Below are 20,738 nucleotides of genomic sequence, written 5' to 3'. Positions count from 1 at the left end.
GCAAGTTGATCTTAATGGTTCTATAAAATTATCAAGGGATTGCCGTGCTGTGTACCTATACAACTAAGCTGTGTTTTTTCACTCAGAAGAGGAAATTTCTCCTATATCAGTTCTTCATATATTTTTCTTGTATTCAGAAAAGCATTCTAAATTGCACATGCATGATTACTTAACAGCCATACCTTTAAACGGTAAAGCGTTTGTAACCAATAAACAAACCACTTCAGAATTTTCCAAGGAGTGTTTTTTTCTGTCATGTACTTTGACATTTTCCATTTGGGAAACCTCCATTTAGGAAGCTTTTGATGAGATGAGCATCAGTGTGGAAATGTGACTGTTGATTTCTGAACTGTTTCAAAATACCTCATTGCATCCAAAGTATTGTATTGATTTTCCTGTTCATTTATTTACCCTTAGCCTTGGAAAAATTGTTCCATCCTTAGAAAATATTCACAAGGAAATATTCCATGAAATAGTTTTTTCAAAATCAGGCCTTAAAATTTTAACAACAGGGTTATGTTTTCTTCAGGAAGAAAAAAGAATGGTTTATGTGAGTGATAAGAAAGTCTTCCATATGATGCTTTAGATGTCTTTTTAGGGCTTTAGAAGAAGATGGGTCTCTTCTCCAAGAAGCATCCTACATAATTTTAGGACCAGGTGATGATTTCAGATACCTGAATACAGGGTGTAGTGGAATGTGCCAATTTGCTGGTATGGGTAGAGTTGTCCTGGGGTAGGTTTCCCATGACATACCTAGCAAACAATTTACAAACTTAGCAAAACCTTAGTTCCATATAGTTTTAAAAGCATTCCTGATAACACAGGCTAGTTATCACTGCTAACACTGACTAGTTATCACTGCTAACACAGGCTAGTTATCACTGCCAACACTGACTAGTTATCACTGCTAACACTGACTAGTTATCACTCTGCCTTGTCATTAACAGGTGACTGATCTTTTCTTTAGGAAAAGAAAATAAAAAAATAACTCATATATTTGCAGGGATTCCCCATATTTAGTGCTTGAAATCTCAATTCTAGTACAGATGAATCATACTGAGTTTAAATGAAACCTATTGAGTTTGGACTTTTGCAACATTAGTCAGTGCAGTATGTTACATATTTTGATAGAAACAGGGAAAGGAAGTGAGAAATAGAATGGAAAAGCCTGTGTGGTTTTTTCTCTCTTTTATATGAAGCTTTGTCTAGTCTTTTAATATCAAAGTGTGGTCACTGACAAATAACTGAAGGTGTCTGTTGCTGTTTAACAATGTCAGAGAATTCCCTTTTCCCAGAAATCAATTAATTATAAACTGGAAATTTCAGTACTTTGTTCACTGTTTCTTAACTTAGCATATTTCCAGGAGCTTTCTGTGAATGTAGTTCCTAGCTGCACTAGTGCTTTTGTTTCTCTTCATCTGTGGAGCCAGTGCTCTACTGTAAGGATAGAATTCTATCACTTTTTTTTTTCCACATTTGATGTGGTATTTTGCATACAGCTGCAGAGTAGACAGTTACCTTTGAAAAGAACATTTGGCTGGTTTAATTTGATTAGAGCAAACCACCTCAATCATTTCTGAACTAAGACCGTTTTCATTTTAACTTGGCAGTAGGAGTTGGGAATGTACTGACTGTGCTTAGATGTTTGGGGGAGGACTCGTTTGGACACATAGCTACTGCCAGAGTGAAACAACCTTAGAGGACTTTGCCCATTCTGCTCCTTCCCCATAAAAAGGGAGGGCTGTGGAGCCATTGAATGTCACATTTAACTTTCACTCATTATGACGAGGAATTGGAATCCTTGTGAGTGTTCCTACAGAAAATTGGAAACCGTTAATGCATAGAAATACATAATCATACTTTTTTATTTTTAATGTAATGTTAAAAGCATTAGGATACAAAAGGTTGTTTTTATTTACAACAAGCTCAGACATCCCTAGAAACAGCAATTTGAATAAAGTTGTATTAAACCCCAATGTAAATAGATATATGGTGGGTTTTTCATAGATACATTGTATCACTGTAAAAATTGTATCACTTTCAGTAAGTCTTAGTGAGATTCCCACATTCTGTCATTCTCCTAGCTTTGACATTCTACCCCTTTCCTCATCATATAAATATATTGTGATGGGGGTTTATGTTGCATATTAAAGATTAAATTAGATTCTTCAGATTTACAGTATTATGTGTTACGTATTATTTATGCTTTTCAGTTGCCCTCAGTGGTTATCAGATTATTTTCCTAGACAAACTCTTGTGGTTGTCTAGGGTATCAGTGTGTGTCTTAATAAATGTCAGAACTTCGATAAATCATAGTCAGATGGTATTCTCCTAAAAAGATGGTTCTGTTCTTTAAGTGCTCTGACTTTGCTGTAGTGGATCATCATATATACAATATTTTAACCAGAAAATTACAGTTGAAGGAAGATCTTGTGGTTGTTTTTGTATTATGTTCTGAAAACCAGTATTCTCAGTTAACTGTTCATCTGTGTGAGCAGCCTAACACTCGCTACTGACAGAGGAATTGAATCCACATCTTCCAGCTAATCCAAAATGCAGTTGTAAATGTAAGGCTTGTGTTTCTGCTGGTGAAGTTAAAGTCCATAGAGCTACGCTGATTCAAACAGCTCTAGTTGTTCAAACCATAAATTCCTAATGTTAAGATGAACAAAAATGCATTAGGAAAGGCAGTCTGTGCAGAGGTGTCTCATCAGGCACACAACTTTGAGACTTTACCATTCAGATTTTCAGATGCTGCTACTGAGTTCACTAAACTGTGCTGTAAAAATAGTTCTTTAATTAGAAGATTTTTCAATGAGATGGGTGGTTTCTGTTGACCCATTTCACGCCTCCTAACTACATTCCCTGTTATCACCCACCTACCTTAGTATGTACCCTCTGTTATATTTGATGTCTGTCCCTTGTTGTCACCTAGGCAATTTGTACAGTGCTGTGCTTACCCCCAGACTTCAGGTCACATCACAGACATGGTCATTTCAGTGCTATGTACATCTCCCTGCTTCAAGAGAAAATGCTTCTATAGCTACAATTAGAGACTTCCTGAATGCTGTACAGCATTTAAAGTTTATGTCTTACTTGCTATTCACTAGCACGGTGCTAGAACCTTTATTATTGATTTCCAGGTTTCTTCAGGGTGGTAAAATTAATGACCTGTATTGTTTTTTTCTACTAGGAAGTAGGTTATAAGGTGAATCTTATTTTGCTAATTTTATCTAACAGCATACTTTGTTTGTGTGTGTGATCTTCATGACATAGAGATTGAGCAGCATCTGCACTTCTAATTAGTATGTTGTTTATCCTTAGATAACCTTCTAGATTGTTAATGGAGATAGGCCTACCACTGATGTTGTGGTTTCCTCACAGACATCTCTCATCAAATTGTTGCCTTCGTGTTCATCTCTTTTTTATATAGAATGCTGAGCAGTGAGTTTTAATCAAAGCAATAATACCCATATCCAGGCAGGTTTGAATCAATGACTGTAGTCTGAAAATCAGAATTACATATCTCATCAAGCTTAAAAGATTTGGCAGTCTTGTAAGGGCCCAGACAAGTTAGTACTTCTGCAGAACTGAGCACCTGTATCTCTTCATTGCATGGAATTCCATTCATCACATTGCCTTTATGTTTGTAAGAGCATTAAAAAAAAAGAAAGGAAGAGTTAAATGGCATTACTTAATTCTGTGCTGCTTATTATTCATGGCTTTCTCTACTTAAGAAATCAAGAAATTTTATTCCATTTTAATTTTATTGGTGAGATTAAAACGTCTTTTAGAGTTGTCAGTTATTTCAAAAGCAAATATTAATGAAACAGTGAAAAAAACACAAACAGAAATGAGACTGAAACTGAAAACCGTGGCAGTACAGCAGCAAGAATAGTTCAGAGTTGCATGGAAGAGTCAGGTAATGAAAGGTATTTGTGGCTATAGATAAAACCTAGGTAGGTGAGTAACACTGATGAGGGAGTCTTTTTAGAAGACATTTTAAGGGTAATCTAATGTCTCAAATCAATAGGATATTGTGATGTCTGTATGAAAACACATTGCAGACTGAGAAGCTGAAGCTGAGACCATTCTGCAGAAACAAAGCGTAAGTCATAAAAGCAAATCTAAATATTCTGCCATACTCAAGATTAGTGAAAGGATATTGAGCCTATAATTCTGGCAGATGCTGGACAGTTGACTAAACTTACTAAAACAGTAATAAAGAACAATTCCAGCCACTGTTCATAATAAAGTGGGCAAATCAGACAAGGTTTAATGACATAGCTTACCGACACCATCAATGAAGCAGCTGTTCCTGGAATACTGGAAGAGAGATCACTCTCTGCAATAGCCTGAAGTAACTTGCAATAGCTGGATTAAGAAATTCTTATGGTCAAGACATGCAGTTGTAATGGCCACAATAATTAAATCTGGTATTTTTAGGAGAGGGATGGTTCCCAAGCTTGGTGTAGTAACAATAGGCTTTAGAAAAGAGATTAAGAAACAGGAGGTAATAAAAGTTGGAACAGTCAAGAGGAAAGACATGAAAATGCTTAGATTTAACTTGGAGGTACTTAAATAGAGATTTGTAGCAGCACAGTTTGTCACTTGGGTTATACACCTTCCCTGTTGTGATGCTCTTTTGAGTCATTGGAAATCCTGCCTGCTGCTTTGGATCTGTAGCCTCTTCCTGGGTGCTACATTCAGCAGGACAAATTAAACATTTCTGGTTTCTCAAACTCTCCAGAGGGGTGGGGGATGTCAAAGGGAAACACCAAACTTTCTCTATCCCATTAATGGTTCTGCACCAGGGTATCATGATGGATGCACAGAAGGTACCCATAGCCATGCATAGAAAAATAAACCAGCTATGTATGATAATTGTGAGCAGACATCTAACTTTAACCATCTGAATATTAAAAGTATACTCCATGCAAGTCATTCATAGTCTCCCCATCGTGAGTGCAGAGAGAGGATGAGCTTTCTGAGAATAATTCATCCCACTCACCCTCTGTGCCCACCCTCGAGCAGAATGAATTGCCCTCTGGAAACCCCCGCTTCTCTCTTGTTGCCTGCAGAGAGAGCCCAGATGGCTAATGCAGAGTGGACACCCAGCTATAGCCTGCTACAGCTGGATGAGATTAATGCCAGTCAGTATGGTTCACTTTTGAAGGTGGAAAGTGGAAACACTAGCAGGGAGTTTGTCCAGCAAATAAGAGAAGTTACAAAAGCAAATAGGAAATTACTTGGTGGGGCGGGGGAACAAAAAGCTACTATTGAAATCAGAGGGCACTTGAACTATGAGAAAGATCAAATAAGGAATCAGTATTATAGGGGAGCTTATTTTTTTTTTACTGAAGTATATGGATCGATGGTAAGGGTTTGTACAAAACACTTTTTTATCAGTTGGCAAAAATTACGTGCTTTTCCTAATAGCAGGGTGTGTGAAATGTACTGACTTCAGACAATCTGCTTCTAGTTTGCACTTGGCATTAAAGCACTAAGGGGAACAGGGAGTAGCTGGAATGGGTGGGCATTCCCTGGTTACCCTGTATCCAACTTTAAACTCCAGCAGAAGCCATTTTGGTCAAAGCTTCCTAACCTTTTACAAGAAGAAGTGTTGAATGTGTGTTGGAGAGGGCCAGTTACATAGCTTGTGAGTGGTTTAAGGCACCTTTCAAACCTTTCTCAGATGCAGTTTCTCTTGTATATTTTTCTCATTCCCCTTCACTCTGCCATCCTGGTCTCATACAGGATTTGCTATTAAGTGGGCTAATTATCTCATTATTGACAAAATTCTGATGCTACGCATATTCTCGTTGCCTTAGATTTCTTTTCCAGCAAATGATGTGATGGTACAGTTGCGAGTAAATGGAAATTTTTGGTGTCTAACATATATTCCACTGTGAATATCCAAGCCCTTGAGTGCTTGGAAAGTGGTGGTACAACACCATTACCTCTTAGAATATTTTTTTTAATTTGAAGTTTTGTTTTTCCGTAACCTCAGAGCGTGTCAGCCCACATTGCTGGTGATAGCCTGCACAATTAAAATCAATCAGTAATGCTATCGGGTTCTGCTCTTCATTTTTGATGTTGATTGTCTGTTGGAGCCAGTTCTTTAATGGCTCAATTTACAGAGTTGAAACAGCCTTTTTTATTATGGAACCACAAAGACAATACGATTTAGTAAAGCAAATAATCTGCTCTATTAAGTTGTTTGGATATGCGTATTACATATGTGTGTGTGCATGTGGCAGAGAAAAACCATGAAAATCCTTAGATTTTATTGCAGTTATAGCAGGAAGTTCAGAATTACTATTTTGTAACATGGATGGGGATTGTAAAAAGTGTAGGGCTGCAATTAGTTTAAAGTCTGTGCTTTAAAAATGTTTGGACAGTTTTCTTTATTCAAGTTAAAAGAAAAAAATTAAAAGAGAATGAGGGCAAGCCAGGAAAAAAATCCATCCCAAAAGCTAATTGTTTTTAAAAAGTTACATGACATTGAAAATTGGAACTTGGAACTGAAATGCCATCTCGCTCCTAAGTATAATAAAATAGTAAATTCTATTAAATGTATTCTGGAAAGAGTAAATGAAAATTGTAAAGCCTGATGTGAGTGGCAAAGAGCCCAGGCAATATCCAAAAAAGTAAACATCTAATGGCTTAACCTAACTGGGGCACAGCCCGCTACAGCAGGCAATTCAACAGGGGATGTCAATATTTAAGAGCAGCAAACTAATTTTTGAAACAGATGGCTTTTTTTCCTCTTGTGTGCAGTACAAATATGTATTTCTAAAGGCTTTAGGGAATAGTTAGATGATGGGAGTGTGTGTCTTCTTTTAGTATTGACCCCTTTAAAAATCATTCAAATCTTGTAAAATTTAAGGTCACTTTGATCTTTCCTCTTTCAAGCATGAAATTGCCATCTTTAAATTGCATTATTCACTCAGTTCCAGAGCACATCCTTTATACAAGAGTATTGCAATAGCATTTTCTCAGCTTTTAAATGGAGGCTCTTCTTAAAAAGACCATTGAGTTCTTGAAATAATTTAATGAAACTTTACAGAATGGACATGATTATCATGGCATTTCTAATTTATTGATCACTGTCACTCACAGAAGTCTGAGAAAGTATTTTTGTGCTTTGGAAAATCTAAATCCATGTTGCTTCTCTGCCTTCAGGAATGAAATCACAGGGACTGTACTGCATGTACAGCAATGGTCATATGCCATAGGCACTTGTGTACAGAAGCATTTGTGGAAATGAAGACTACTGTGACTCCCTCTGTTCAGGAAAAAAAACTAAACTAAGCTCCACTGTGCATGTTTCTTCCAAAGGGACTTGAGACAGTTGTTTCCCAGTCAAATCTTCTCATAATTCAGACACAGATTCTCATTTCAGAATGTACAGATGCCAGTTGTGCTCTTTGAAAACCAAGACATACCTGCATGACAAGTAGGTAAGGGAAATCACCAGCACATTTGACTTTCTCTTCACAGAAAGTCACTTGAATTCTGTGATAACTCAGAAAGCGGCTGAATGGACCTTTATAAAACATACGAACTAAGTCGCTTCTAAGTGGAGACAGCTGGGGTCTATTTAATATCCTGTGTAAAATAGTAGAGGTCAGCTTCCTGGAATAACTTAGGAGTTTTATTTCACTAATACCCTACTGCTGTGGGGACCTGGGGTGATGGTGAGGCTCTCGAACTAAAATGCATCATAAGGAAGAGCTCAAGGGCTGTAGCTCTTGTCCTAGCTCTGCATTTGGTGTGGAATGATAGGCACCAACCATCTCATGGCCTGCAGTATTTGTGCATCCTCATAAATGTCTATTGCATGGGTGCTTATTAGTGCAGGCAGCTTGTCTAATTTTGTTTTTAAAATCCTGTGTTATCACGATTTAGACATTGGGATACTAATTCAAAATCATCAAGAAGTCACTCTTTGGTCAACAAGTGATTCTCAAATGTACTGATGACCCTAAATACCTGGGTTATTTTGTAATTTGGGACCTTGGTTCCTAAATGACTTATCTTGACAGTTTAATAATGTCATTTCTTCTCCTTGCAATTAATGCAGCCATGTCTATACTGTCTAAGATAGTACATTTCCTTAGTGTGTTCTCTGTATCTGTTCAATTTAATCACTCTTGACTCCTTGAGTTTGGAATCTTACTTTATTTTGTAATTCCTGCTGTTCCATTGCATATTGGCCATGTGGGCTAGTGGCACTGGGAAGCGTTCACTCCCACACAGCTGTTACACACTATGGCAATTGATATAATTGGTAGGCCAGTGACACTTCAATTGAAAGGCCGTGGTGCAATAAGCATGATATTTCATATAAAAATCGTATATATATAATGATGTCCAGTATGTTTACATACCTTTCATAGTGCAAAACCCTTGCCTTTTCCTTGACTACATATTTAAATAGAAGTGGAAGCTCTGAAGAAGAACAAAGAAAGGCAATTGTTTCTGTTAGATGGAAAAAAAGATGGAAATTGAAAAGAAACAGTAGCGTGTCACTGGAACAGGCAAGCTGATCACAGCCCGAAAACGCTTTTGTAGACCATGCTGATTTTGTGGGCCCTGTATGGTGTGTAGTGTTGCCTCTTTAGTCAGCTGTACAAAGGCTCAAGACTTATCAGCTGTGGTGTAAGTTTCTGTGCTTTTTCTCCAGCCTGAGGTAAATAGGATGATTGTAGGGTTTGGAAAGGATTAGAGAAAATAATGAGGAGCAACTTTTTCAGCCCTCAATGCCTCTGAGCTTATTCTTGAAATAAAAATAATTACACTAATAAAACAATCCATATGTGGCTTAGAAAGGGTTAGAACAATATCCACCTCACCCAGTATTTTTCTGAAGTGAGAAAGAAAAGATATCTTAGGGAATGGTGTAAGAGCAGGACAGAGCTGAAGTGATGACTCCTGACAAATGAAGGCTCAACAGTCTTGTCACTGACTTGCTCTATGGTTTAAAGTAATCTGTGTCCAGTGCTCTGAGTCCTTGCAGCATTTGCAAGCAGATGTGAGCCAGCCCTGCCTCATTCCCAGGCAGATGCCTACCCACTCTGCCGGTGCTCAGAGCCAGCTGGAAGCCATGTAGCCATGTTAGCGCTGTGGAGCCTCAGCCATGAATGTCCTCCGATCTTCCCCAGCTCCACGGGGTCTGACACTGGATGTCACAGAGCACGCTGGCCTCTGCTTGCAGAGCTTGGGTACATTGGCTTGTTTTCATTTGCCTAGATGTAAAGATGGTTTAGTGCTTCAGGAACCAGAGCTTGTTTTGTGAGATTTATTACAGTTTCTTTCAGAAATGTGAAAGGTGATGTTGCAGAAGAGCCGAAACAGAGTTTTGGCATGTATTTACGTGTGACATACACTACAATTTGCAAAATTCTGCATTTATTTCAAAATTGTTCCTACATTAAAATGTAAACCCTCATTTCATGCTGCTAAAAGATGCCCCAAAAGAAACAGTTGCCTTTGCCCCAAAGTAATAAAACAGTCGAATAAAATTTATTGCCAGCTCAAAATGTTACTAACACCTCATTTTCATTGCCAAACTCTGCAAATGATCTTTAATTTGTTTTCTTTTACATATGTGTGCAAGAGCTTAAAGGAAATACTAAAAGAGCTGTACAGGGTGTGGAATACTTCACTATGGTGCATTAATCTGTAAATGGCTAGCTCACAGTGCCATGTAAACGGGCTGGAAAAGGAGGAAACATGTATTAGACCTTCAGCTGAAGAACTGGAGGATAAAAGCTCCTGGGAATCTTACAGAAATAGCTGGTTTTTAATTTTCTTTGTATGTGCTATGAATTAATTTAATCTTAAAAAAGACAGAAATGACAGCCAATGAGTTTGTGTGGCCACATGAGGATGACTGTACAGGAAAAAGGGCAGCCATGAAGTCCATGCTTTTAAAAACTTGTAAGATGGAATGTCTTTAATTCTGATGAAATGTGTAAGGAATTTGCATGCTAATGGAAACAAGGATCCCCTTTTATGTATTGAGTGTTTAAGGGCAATTGCCCTCTGGCTAAATTTATTAAGCTAGGAAAATCTTGTAAATTTCTATTGAGGATATATTAGTCCCATTTGTTTCTGTTCTGTACAACATGAATATTAAATTCAATCCTGCAAGTTTGTTGCAGGTGGAATTCCCTTTCAAATTATAGGAAATTCTGGACCTGAGCCAAAGCCAGTTAAATACTGGCTTCATTAGGCTCAGGTAGAGGCTCTTGTTGCAGATCTTTTTAGGATTGATCCTGGTCTGTGGGGTTCAGGGAATAGGGCTGAGAAGTTTTCAGTCTCTTTTAGTTTTGACTTCTCTCTCATTTTAAGTTCCTGAGAAATAATATTTTAAAATATCTTCAAAAATCAATTGAACATAACCTAGGATCCAACCAAGTAAAGCTGCTCAGTTACAGTCTTCCTGGGAAAGAGTCATCTCTCCTTAGTTCAGTTAAATGCAAGTATCTTGTCTAAATTAGTACTCGGGGCACATTCCATAGCAAATAGGGAGAGACAGTGTCTCCCATACCAGGTGATTCAACCAACCTTGTTCTTTCCCTTGAATATATGGAGGCTACATGACCCGTTCAGGCTAACCACCAGCCACCTGAGCAGGTCCATTGCATGTGCTACATCTCTTCCATGACAGCTAAGAGGAGAACTTGGAGCTCCATGAGCTCTTCTAGAGTGTTGTGTAGATGGATGGCATTTGAGCTGTCTCATGATGGGTAGCCAAAGATGGCTACATTCAGCAGAGTTCTTAGTTTTCTTGCAAGCCTTAAATTTGCCCTCTCTATGTGCAATATTTGAGTGTTAACTTAGCTTTTTCCTCCCTCACTACCCTGTCTTCTGATTGTTGTCTTCTCTAGGACCTTGAGAAACAGCAAGTGACAGCCATTTTGTGTAGCTCAGGCTTGGCTTGGCTGTTTATTGCTACACCCAAAAAAATATGGTTTTGATCTTTTTCTCTGAAGTTTTCCATTTGCCCAAGGAGAGCTACTCCAGCCTGAGATGTTGAGGACCAAGAGCATAAGTTTGTCTCAGGTTCGGATTCAGCCTGATGCAGTGAGGAGGGAAATGCCACCATGCACATGGCCATGGCAAACATCACCCTTTCCAGCAGCCGAGAGTATATTCCCTTAGTTTTGATGCTTTGGTTTTAGAATAAATACCTCTCACTGTTTTCTTTTATCTTGTAAAGTTATGTATGACTTGCTACCACTGAGATTTTCTTTTAGAATGCAACATGTAAAGAGGAGTGCAATGTTTAGGTGCATAAATCTGCCTGCCTCTCAAAAAACCTGGTCAAATCCTGTTTGTTTTTCTTACTCATGTGAACAATTGCCTCTGCCTTCTGATTTTGGGAACTCACCTGTACGCTGTTTACTTTTGGATATATGGGATGTGATTTGTAATACATTGAATGGTGGCAACAGGACATGGTACAGTGCCACTGGGAGGTCATTTGAGTTCAGTGTGCTCCCTTCCAGGTTTTGCTGAAGTGAATGGAGGGATTCTCTTTGTCGGAATATATTGGTGCCCCCGGCATCACGGCACATGGGCTTCTTGGGAGTACATCTGGCATCAAAGCCTGATCAGCGTCATTCCCCATATAGTGAAAAAGCACTGTGAACTGTGTCCAATTTTAGGTTTTTTAACCTCATGCAGGGGAAGCATGTGTGGAAATCAACACACAAAATGTAAGACACCTTTTGGATTTTCACTTGGTCAGTTGCTGATGATGGCGTTTGCTGCCTAACCAGTCTGCTTGCATTGGAAGTGGGTAGATGTGTCTGGTCCTTTTTCAGGAAATGTTGAGCAGTTCTAGTAAATCTATAAACAGATTCTTTCAACAGATTTAGACATTTTTTTGAAGTTACCTTCCTGTGGTTTAAATATCTGGTGTTAAATTGCTGTTTGCATTTGTAAAAGATAACAAGAGTAGTTCATATCCATTGCTGTTTTCTAGTCCCTCAGGTAAAGACTGGGAAAGCAATGGTTCACATTTGTATAATTCTAGAATTTAAGGAAAAACGAATCTTGTTGTGGACTCCTTGGAATAAATCATGAGCACCATTTTCAGAGGTGTATGGTCATACTCAAGAATTAACTTGAGTCCTGAAGTTAATTAAAAAGTTAGGAAAGAGAGACCTGAGGTGCAAAAGAGGTGCTCACATGGAGGACCACAAGTTGTAGAACTTTCACTGCATGGGTAAGAGATGCTGGACCAGGTGCCACAAGCACTCGCTACCATAGTACATAGGGGTTTAAATGGCATACAGGGATTTACATTGCTCTGTGAGTATAACAGAGAGAAAAATGTCCTTTTTTGGCTTTTTGTTTCTTTGTTCCATGTGACACAGGCAACGAATGATTTTTTTTTCTTCTCTGCTTTTGTTTCTGAAAGATACCAGGCATACAAGGGAGGCAAAGCTTCAGATGATGTGTACTTCCTTAGAAGTCACTTAGGTTATTTGCATGCTGGAAGTTAAGCACAACATAAGCTCTTAAGTAGTTCAGGGCTAGTGGATTGTGCAAGATCAAGACCTCTGACAGGCTTTCCTGCGCACTACTACCCTAACTCCAAAACTGCCTTTTGGTACTGACAGATGTAAAAACATTTCATAAAATAGGGATGTTTTATCAATAAAATACTTGGGTTATGTCAACTGACCATGCTGTCATAGCAATAAACAAACAGACCCTGTAGGAGGTTTGCACCTGATTTCCCAGAGTGGTGCTTGTTGCATTCTCTTACCAAGGGTTTTCTTTGTTATAATGTCATCTAGAGAACCAAGAACATTGTATTTAAGAAACGATACATAATAGTAAACCCAAATATAAACAAACAGGTGTGACAGTGAACCATGCAATGTTCTACTGTGTTTTACCTCTGGGTATATACATATATAAATTGCTTTGAGGCTAATACATGGATATACAGCATGTTCACAGTAGTTGAACCATGGAAGTTTTCCCTTTCTAAACGTCAGCTCTTCATCCTTCCTTGAGAAACATAGACCATTTTGTCCTGTCTCTACCTATGGAATGTTGTAGAAATGTGTTTTCTTACAAGGCTTTAATGTGTCAGTCTCTCACACATCACTACAACAGTACTGCTGGCCTCAGGCAAAACTGTTGTTAATGCCAGTAAAAGAACCACAGCAAGCCATTTTGTATCTAGTACCCTCTCTCCCCTTCTCATCACGGTCACCATAGCAGCTTTGGGCTCCTTGCAGCTGCTGCCAGTATTGGCACTTCTTCCTAGAAAGTAGTAGTGCTTTACCTTACTTGTTCAACAGATCTGATAGCTAATTTGCCCTTCAGAAGCAGTCAGACAGACTGTGATTTCTGAGGGCTTCATGTATGCTGGAAGGTTGATTTGGATTCAGATAGAACCTGAGTTTTGTGTACAGCCACCATTCACTGGTAGAATTGTGGCTGTAGAGCAACTTGGAGGTCATTCAAGAACAGTAGTCCCTTAACTGATGGTAGGCATTAAAACAGTAGACCTCTTCTGTCATCTTCTACAGTACCTGCTTCTTGCTTTTTAAGTTTCCCCATACATGTCTAAAAAGCAAGAGCTTGGACTCAAATTTTCATTGGAATTACTTACAACTTAAAAAATGCTGAATTAAACACCTCAGGGACTACTGGGACATTGCAGGGATTTAAAAAATTACGTGGGGTGGTACAGAGTATCAAACAGGACATTTCAGTTTTTGCTGTGAATATGTTTAATATGGAGTTTAGGGATATTACTTCCTTTGTTATTTTTTGTATGTTGGCATCAGTGTTATGTCTCAAGTATAGGCAGATTATTAAGCTACGAAAGAATGAATGATAACTTATGTTGTTGTAAAATCTTCCAAAGAGGAGTTGTTAATTTTATTTAAATCTAGGAAAAAGGTGATCAACTTTTAGATCCTGTAGGTTTGGCACAAGCATGAACACAAAATGTAAGCTGAAATGTGGAGTCTGTAATGATTAGTTTGACTGTGAGTTTCACATGAGTAAAGACTAGATTTTGTTGTATACCATCTTGCACCAGGTACAGCTGGAAGTCCAGAACAACTTCTGTACTCCCTCCACTTGAATTGAACCAATATTCTGACATAATTTTATTTACATGTTGAGCAATTTAAGGAATACAAAAAGAAAGGCGGCTTTCCCTGAGGAAGGTGTTCCACAGAAAATCTAGAACACTTAATAATAAGATGCACATGCACTGCCAATGAATTGGAGCATCTTTAATTTGTACTCCAAACTGGGAGCTGATGGAAGCCTACTGGAAGCTCTCAGTACTATGTAACAGCAGCATACATGACTCTGAAAGGCAGTGTACATTTGCTTGCTGGAGGATCACATGAGAGCACTATGAATAGGTCAGACAGCTATTGCTGATCCTAAACAATCTGTCAGCAACTGTCTTCTTAACAGGCCACGTTATTTTTCTGATTTGGGGGTGACTTGGCCTGTCCCTCACAGAGAGAATCTGACTGTTCAGTGCAGCAGCACACAGGAGTAAGCATAGGCACCGGCAGGCTGGTGTTTTCCTTCAGTAATGGCAATTGCTCAATGTGTGGCCAGTTTGGATTTAAAATCAGTTGCAGTCAGATGAAGCTGTTAATGGACTGGTGAGAAGTTTAAGTATTTAAAAAAACTGGTGAACTGTAGGACAAGTCCTGAAAGTGAAGTTCTGCAAGGCAGGATATTGTTGGAATCACAAAGACTTCCCAGATCCATTTCTGGTCATTGCCTGTTAAAAATAATCTCCCTTTGCAAAGGTGAGCAAGAAATGGCAGTGTGAAGGCTAAAAAAGACAGCATGCTGCAATAAACAGAGGTGCAGAGAACATCTTGTCAGGCGTATTTTTCCTAAAAGTAAAGCTCTAACAACTGCATCTTTTAGTGACTTGGGTGGCACAGTGAGTACATGTACTTGGCCTTTTCATCTTTTGGGCACAAATCTTGGCTTCTGTTGAAAATGAAAATCAGCTTTGGTGGTTTCATCGGAGCAGACATTTGTCTGCATCACAAAACCATTCAGTCTGGCACCAGGGCTCGTCATTGCTTGAGTGGGGCCCAGCGCAGGAGAGCAGGGGTGTTGCAGGTCAGGGCTGCAGTCGGTACTGAGCGTTGAAAGCTTGCCCAGTCAGCCCACACTATCGGACTTTAGCCAGTGCTATTTACTTCACTTTCAAGAGCATCTATTTCTCTCTGTCACTTTCTCTGTCTCTCTTCCTCACACACACTTAAAGAACAAAAACCTCTTTTATACAGCTGAGCATTTTAAATAATTTTTCCAAGTCAGAAAGGGAGAGAGACTGGAAAAAATTACCGCACAAAGCTCGGCTTGCAGATGAACGATTGCCTTGTCATCCTAATGTCCCCTTCCTTCCCTTAAACCTCCCTGGTGAGTGAGTGGGCTATAAGCAAGAATATTGGCTGGGCTCTGCTGGTGTAGGTCTCCAGGATAGGACTTTCTGCAGTCTTGCTTTCATCATGCAGTTGCTTCTTTGTGGTAGCTCTGTGCCCAGCAGATAATGAATGAGCGCCTGCAGAGTTGGAAACATCTATCTGTATAACATCTGCTTGTCCTAGATAAATTAATTTATCTTATCTGATGTTCTGTTCTGCCCTTTTCTGCTATTTGCCTGAAAGAAGCTTCTTCTGAAGACAAGAAGAGGGGCATAGCCTAAGTGTTGATGAACACTGGTGCAGCTGCAGCTGGTGTGACAAGCACATTGGGAAGCTTTTGAGAATGGAACGTAGGTCTTGCATTACTACATGGTTTTACAAATGTTATTGCCCAAAAATGCACTTAAATGTGAGCTACTCGAATTTAGTGGCTTGTTCATCTGCATGCACTCTTTTTTCATCTAAAAGTGCTTCACTAGAACGCTTTTGAGCAAGAAAAATCTGTGTCTGAAATACCATCTTTCAAAGACATGGAGGAGTAGGTGATTGCTGATTAAGGTGAGACAAAGCAGCATGTCCTGAACAAAGGGATGGAGTTCTGTCATATGATTTAGAGTGTGAAGTTCTATTTCCTGTTTTGCTATGTGGAAAATCATTCTTGTAATGCATATGTTCCACTGCACTTGCCCAGTTATTGTCTTCTGCACCTGAAATACACCCCTTTATTACAATACATTGGGTATATATGATTCCAAGAAGAGACTGGTTTCTGTTAGTAGTCTCTTTTCTCTTCAAAGACAAGAAAGGAGATGGTAGTTAATAGTAGAAGTACAGAGAAACCTGGGTCTTTTTTCGAGTATGCAGTTTAAGAGGTTGGGGTGAACGAAGGGCTTGCTGCTGTGTGGCTTCCACAGAACAGAAGAATCTAAGGCTGCTGCTGAAATTTGGACTCAAAGGATGCCTGACTGATGCTCTTCAATGCTTGTAAGGTATGAGAGGCTGAAATTTTCTGTGCCCTTGAAAATTATGACTCACACGATTAACCTGAGCCAAAGGCAGTGAAAACAGAACCTGTTCAGGCTCCCCCTCATGTATATGTCAATAAAGCTCAGTCATGACCTGTGATAGTGTTTGTATCCCAGTCTTGTGGTGTATGGGTAGACACTGTCAATCATACATAAATTCTATGCTGGTTTTCTGTCATGTTTATAAATACCTTTCGGAGTTAGGTTGAGACCACCAAACTCCTTCCATCTCAGTCTGTCCGGACTTACAAAATCTTAAAGCTTTAGCATATTACTGTACCAATACTTACCATATCACAGTCATCTTAAACCATTTATCCTACTTGTAAATCTATGAGTTCTAGTTCTAGTGGTTCTAGTTCTCTTTCTGTGTCACACATAAACCAGGAAGCAGCTCTTGCTATGGAGACACTGTTCCCAAGAAAACTGAAGTAAATCCATATATAACATTAGAGTGCAACGTGTGTGTTTTTGTTCAGTGCTGTAAGTGACCAGCAAAGTAGAGGGATATGTGTTCAGGTTGGATTAACAGCCTTTGGATGCACTGGCAGCAAGTATCTAATTCTTTGGTCTTCCCTTTTGACTATGATCTAGCTAATTTTCCAGATGTACTTACTCATATGTCCTAGAGTTTTGCAGGTCTTACATTCAGATCTGATTTTTACTATTTCTTGGAGGTGGCTTGGGCTGATGGGTTTGATCTCCGTTGTTGTTATCTAAATTTGCTTAGGAAAAAATTGTTTATTTTGTGTGAAAGTGGGTAACTTTATAGCAGGTCTCAGAGAATCCCAAGAGCAAGTACAGGAACATTAAAGGACTTTCCAGAAGCAGTTACCAAATTAGTACCAGTCAATAGATGCAATAGTTTTCACAGGAATTGGCGTAACTGTGTCTTCTTATAAACACATTAAGCATTCAGCCTGTATATTGTAAAATTAAGATAAACTGAGGTTGTATTTGTCGAATTACTTGTTGTAAGAAGCTGTGGAGGCTTTAACATGCATCATCTAGTTTTCTGCATTCAAAAAACCCAGAGTATTTTTGTATGAAGGCAGGTATTCTGCTAGGTTACAGTAAGATCCACTAGGCACTGGACGCTGGACACATAAAAGAGAGACATAGATTTGTAGCTGATAATGTTTTTTCCTGGTAACTTTTTACTCTCCATTAACTTGGAAAAATGTCTGCATTAGAATGCAGGTACTCTCTAAGTGTCTGTTCAACAATGTTCCAGTTCAGATCCACACGTCAGGCGGTGTATGACTCCCAGCCAAACATCTTGTTAAATACTTGCAGGATTTCCCATAGCGGATCTTACTTTAATCAAATAATTCGAACACTTTTGTAAGTACAATAGGAGGGCAGGGCTTGTGTTTACAAAGTGTTCAGTATGGAAATCCTGTATTAATTGAGGTACATTTACTTCACTTAGGACAGCGTCCACATAGTAACTATTTAAATCAGAGGCCTTTTACCGTTGCCTCTTCCAGAGGGGTAATCACATACAAAACTAACCTGTCACGTACAGAAAATCATGAGGAAGTAGCTTGAGAGATGTTCACTGTAGACAGCAGAGGTGTTCCAGGTAAAGACAACTTCATGGAGTGTATGAAAGAATATAATTTATTAAAAGTATTTTTATTCATATGGAAAGTACTAAATAAATAGGCTGTGTCTTTCTCATTCTATTTGTAGAATGCTGAGCATGGGCAGTGCCGGATGTTGGTTTTTGTAACATCGCAGATTCAGACAAACTGTGCTTTAAATTATTGTCTTTTTGAGGCAGAAGCTGTATTTTTTTGTGAGTAAACACAGTGTGCTTCCACCCAGCCTCGTGTAGGATCTGAAGTTTTTATTATGAACAGTAAAGCTTTTAGAGTTTCACATAAAGGGTGTATAAGTAGGAAAGATAATATTATTACTCAGTGATAAAATTATTACTTAATAATAGGTGACTAGAATTGCACTCCTCTGAGTTCCTCATTTTGCTCTGCCAGAAAATGCCAGAATCAAAATAAGCCACATACAGAAGAATTAAACAGAGAATCAGCATTCCCCTCCACAGTGAGTTGGAAATTACATGTTCCTTCTGTATTCTATACAGTGAAATCTTTTTTCCTTCTTTTCTTGAATTATAATTCTGCTATAGTTGAAAAGGTAATCCTGCCAGTGTATTAAATACCTGGCAAAAAAAGGTGTTTTAGAACATTTTTAGGTAAATATAGGTCAACACAAAGGAATCATACAGTTGAAAATATTTTCCAGTGTTTATGTTCAGATGTTCAGACCTGTCTGGCTCCTCTCTATTTGCATGTGTTGGGGTTATAGGCAGTCCGGCTACATTCCACATTGATTTATATAAATATATTGCAGATTATTAACCTCCAGCCAAATACCAGCAAATTGCACTTTTCAGGAAGGTTTGTGACTTTTCACAAAACTGATTTACTGTGCACAGGACATCTATCTTCTGTGTACACCCCACTAAGGGAATAGCAAAGAAAACAGTATTTGTCTTTATGAGAAATGTACTGAGACATTTGCTGTTACAGTCGCTGTGTTACCACAATAATTTAGTTAATATTTGTTCATATGAGAGATTACAGATTAAGTACAGATTTGTCTTCTAGTCAAAAACGGTGCCCTAAGAGCTAGGGTTGCAGTCCCTCTGTATCTTGTAACTCCAGTTCCCACTGAAAAACCTCTTCAAGCTAAAAGGAACACGCATTCATCTATTTGCAAGACTTGGTAGCTAATAAACAATTTTTGAGTGTCTGACCACGGATTATTTCGGAAATGCTGTTAAAGTGGAACTGTGGCCTTAACATGTTAAGTCTCTATCATCTCCAGTGAGCATACTGCTCTCTTAAACCTGGATTACAGTCTTCACAGACAGTTGTGCCAAGTTTTCCCTTCTCTTGTGAAATGTTTTCAGATTTAAGGTAAGCAGTAAAAACTCACTGCAGAGTGTTCTCCTTGTCTGTTCATCCGATGTCCTCTTTGAAAAGCAGTGACCCTCAAGGCTCTGCGCCTGATCTGTTGCCTACAGATCCTGTGCATAAACAGATCCTGTTTACAAAGCCTCTAGTCCTTCAGCAAAAACCAAAAGTACTACTTGATCAGAAATCCTGCAATTTGCACAAAATAAGGAAGCAGTTATACTAAGAGGTTGAAAAATATATGTAATAAGGCATCATAACTGCTGTGAAGTTGACCAAAATAAGCAGTAGTATCAACACTACTTTGGTTTGTTATCGATGGTGAGTTCTTCAGTTTAACTGTATAGACTTTTTTCTTGATGACTGTATTCATACATTGTTTAATTCAACTGTCATGTTATTAAAGTAGCAATTGAATTTCTGCCTTGCTTCAGAGAGAAGGGAAATCTTGTCTTTACAATTTAAAACTAAATGAATAAACACATGAGTAAAGTACGTGAGGGGGAACAGCATCCTTCCATCTGTGAGATGGTTTCCTATTGTGATTTTGAAGAACTGGGCCTTGAGGAAGGATGGTGAAAGTCACTGGTATGAGTACAGGTGTCAAGCACAACAGGATGGGCAGACATTTGTGGAAAAGATAAAACAGTGATTAAAGCTGGGATGGTAGATGAGGTGGAAAAGATGATAGAAATCCTAATTAGATAGAGAAAACAATAGAAAATAGAGTAATCAGACAGGAATGTGACATTATGAAGAGCTTTGCAAATTAGTTTGATGTTGTGCAACAAGGTAAAATGATAGCAAAATTTTAGCAAAAGAATGACAGAAAGTGATGAGAGAGGAAATCTTTCTCAGCAGTGGCATCTTGTGCACAAAGCTTTTTTCCAGACTGCATCCTGACTGAAGGTATTCCTTGCATCCAGGAACTTGCATGAGTAATCAGCAAAAATGTTCCGTTCCTGCCAAAGGAGATATAATTATAAAGTGGTGTAATGGTGAGCATGGGAGTTATGTGGGAAGAAGAAGGTGCATGCAAACACCATGTTTCTCAAACATGTTTCTCACAATTTTTTAAAGTGACTCTAGGTGCTGCAGCATAGAATGTGGGTAAATATTATGTAATTTTGTCTATTAACTCTAGTTGCTCTACCCAAAAGAATTTTTTTCAGGTAATTATTTGATTTTGAACACCTGATGAATTTTTAATCTTTAACTGTATTTCAGAATCCACACATGAAAGACAGATATTATTGGTGTATCGGTAGGAAAGACAGATATTATTGGTATATTGGTTATATCAGTTATCTGATGATCAAGAGCTC

The 20,738-nt window shown here is 38.6% G+C and overlaps 1 protein-coding gene across 2 annotated transcripts in view; it reads left to right on the top strand.

Moving 5' to 3' along the window:
- Window positions 1–20,738, top strand: part of CDK6 (cyclin dependent kinase 6) — a 123,587-nt gene that overhangs the window by 10,153 nt on the left and 92,696 nt on the right. The window lies entirely within an intron of this gene.

This window comes from Melopsittacus undulatus, chromosome 1 (genome assembly GCF_012275295.1).
Source record: "Melopsittacus undulatus isolate bMelUnd1 chromosome 1, bMelUnd1.mat.Z, whole genome shotgun sequence".
Classification (NCBI taxonomy): domain Eukaryota; kingdom Metazoa; phylum Chordata; class Aves; order Psittaciformes; family Psittaculidae; genus Melopsittacus; species Melopsittacus undulatus.
Note: the sequence above shows the minus strand (reverse complement) of the source record. Positions and strands in the feature narration are given on the sequence as shown.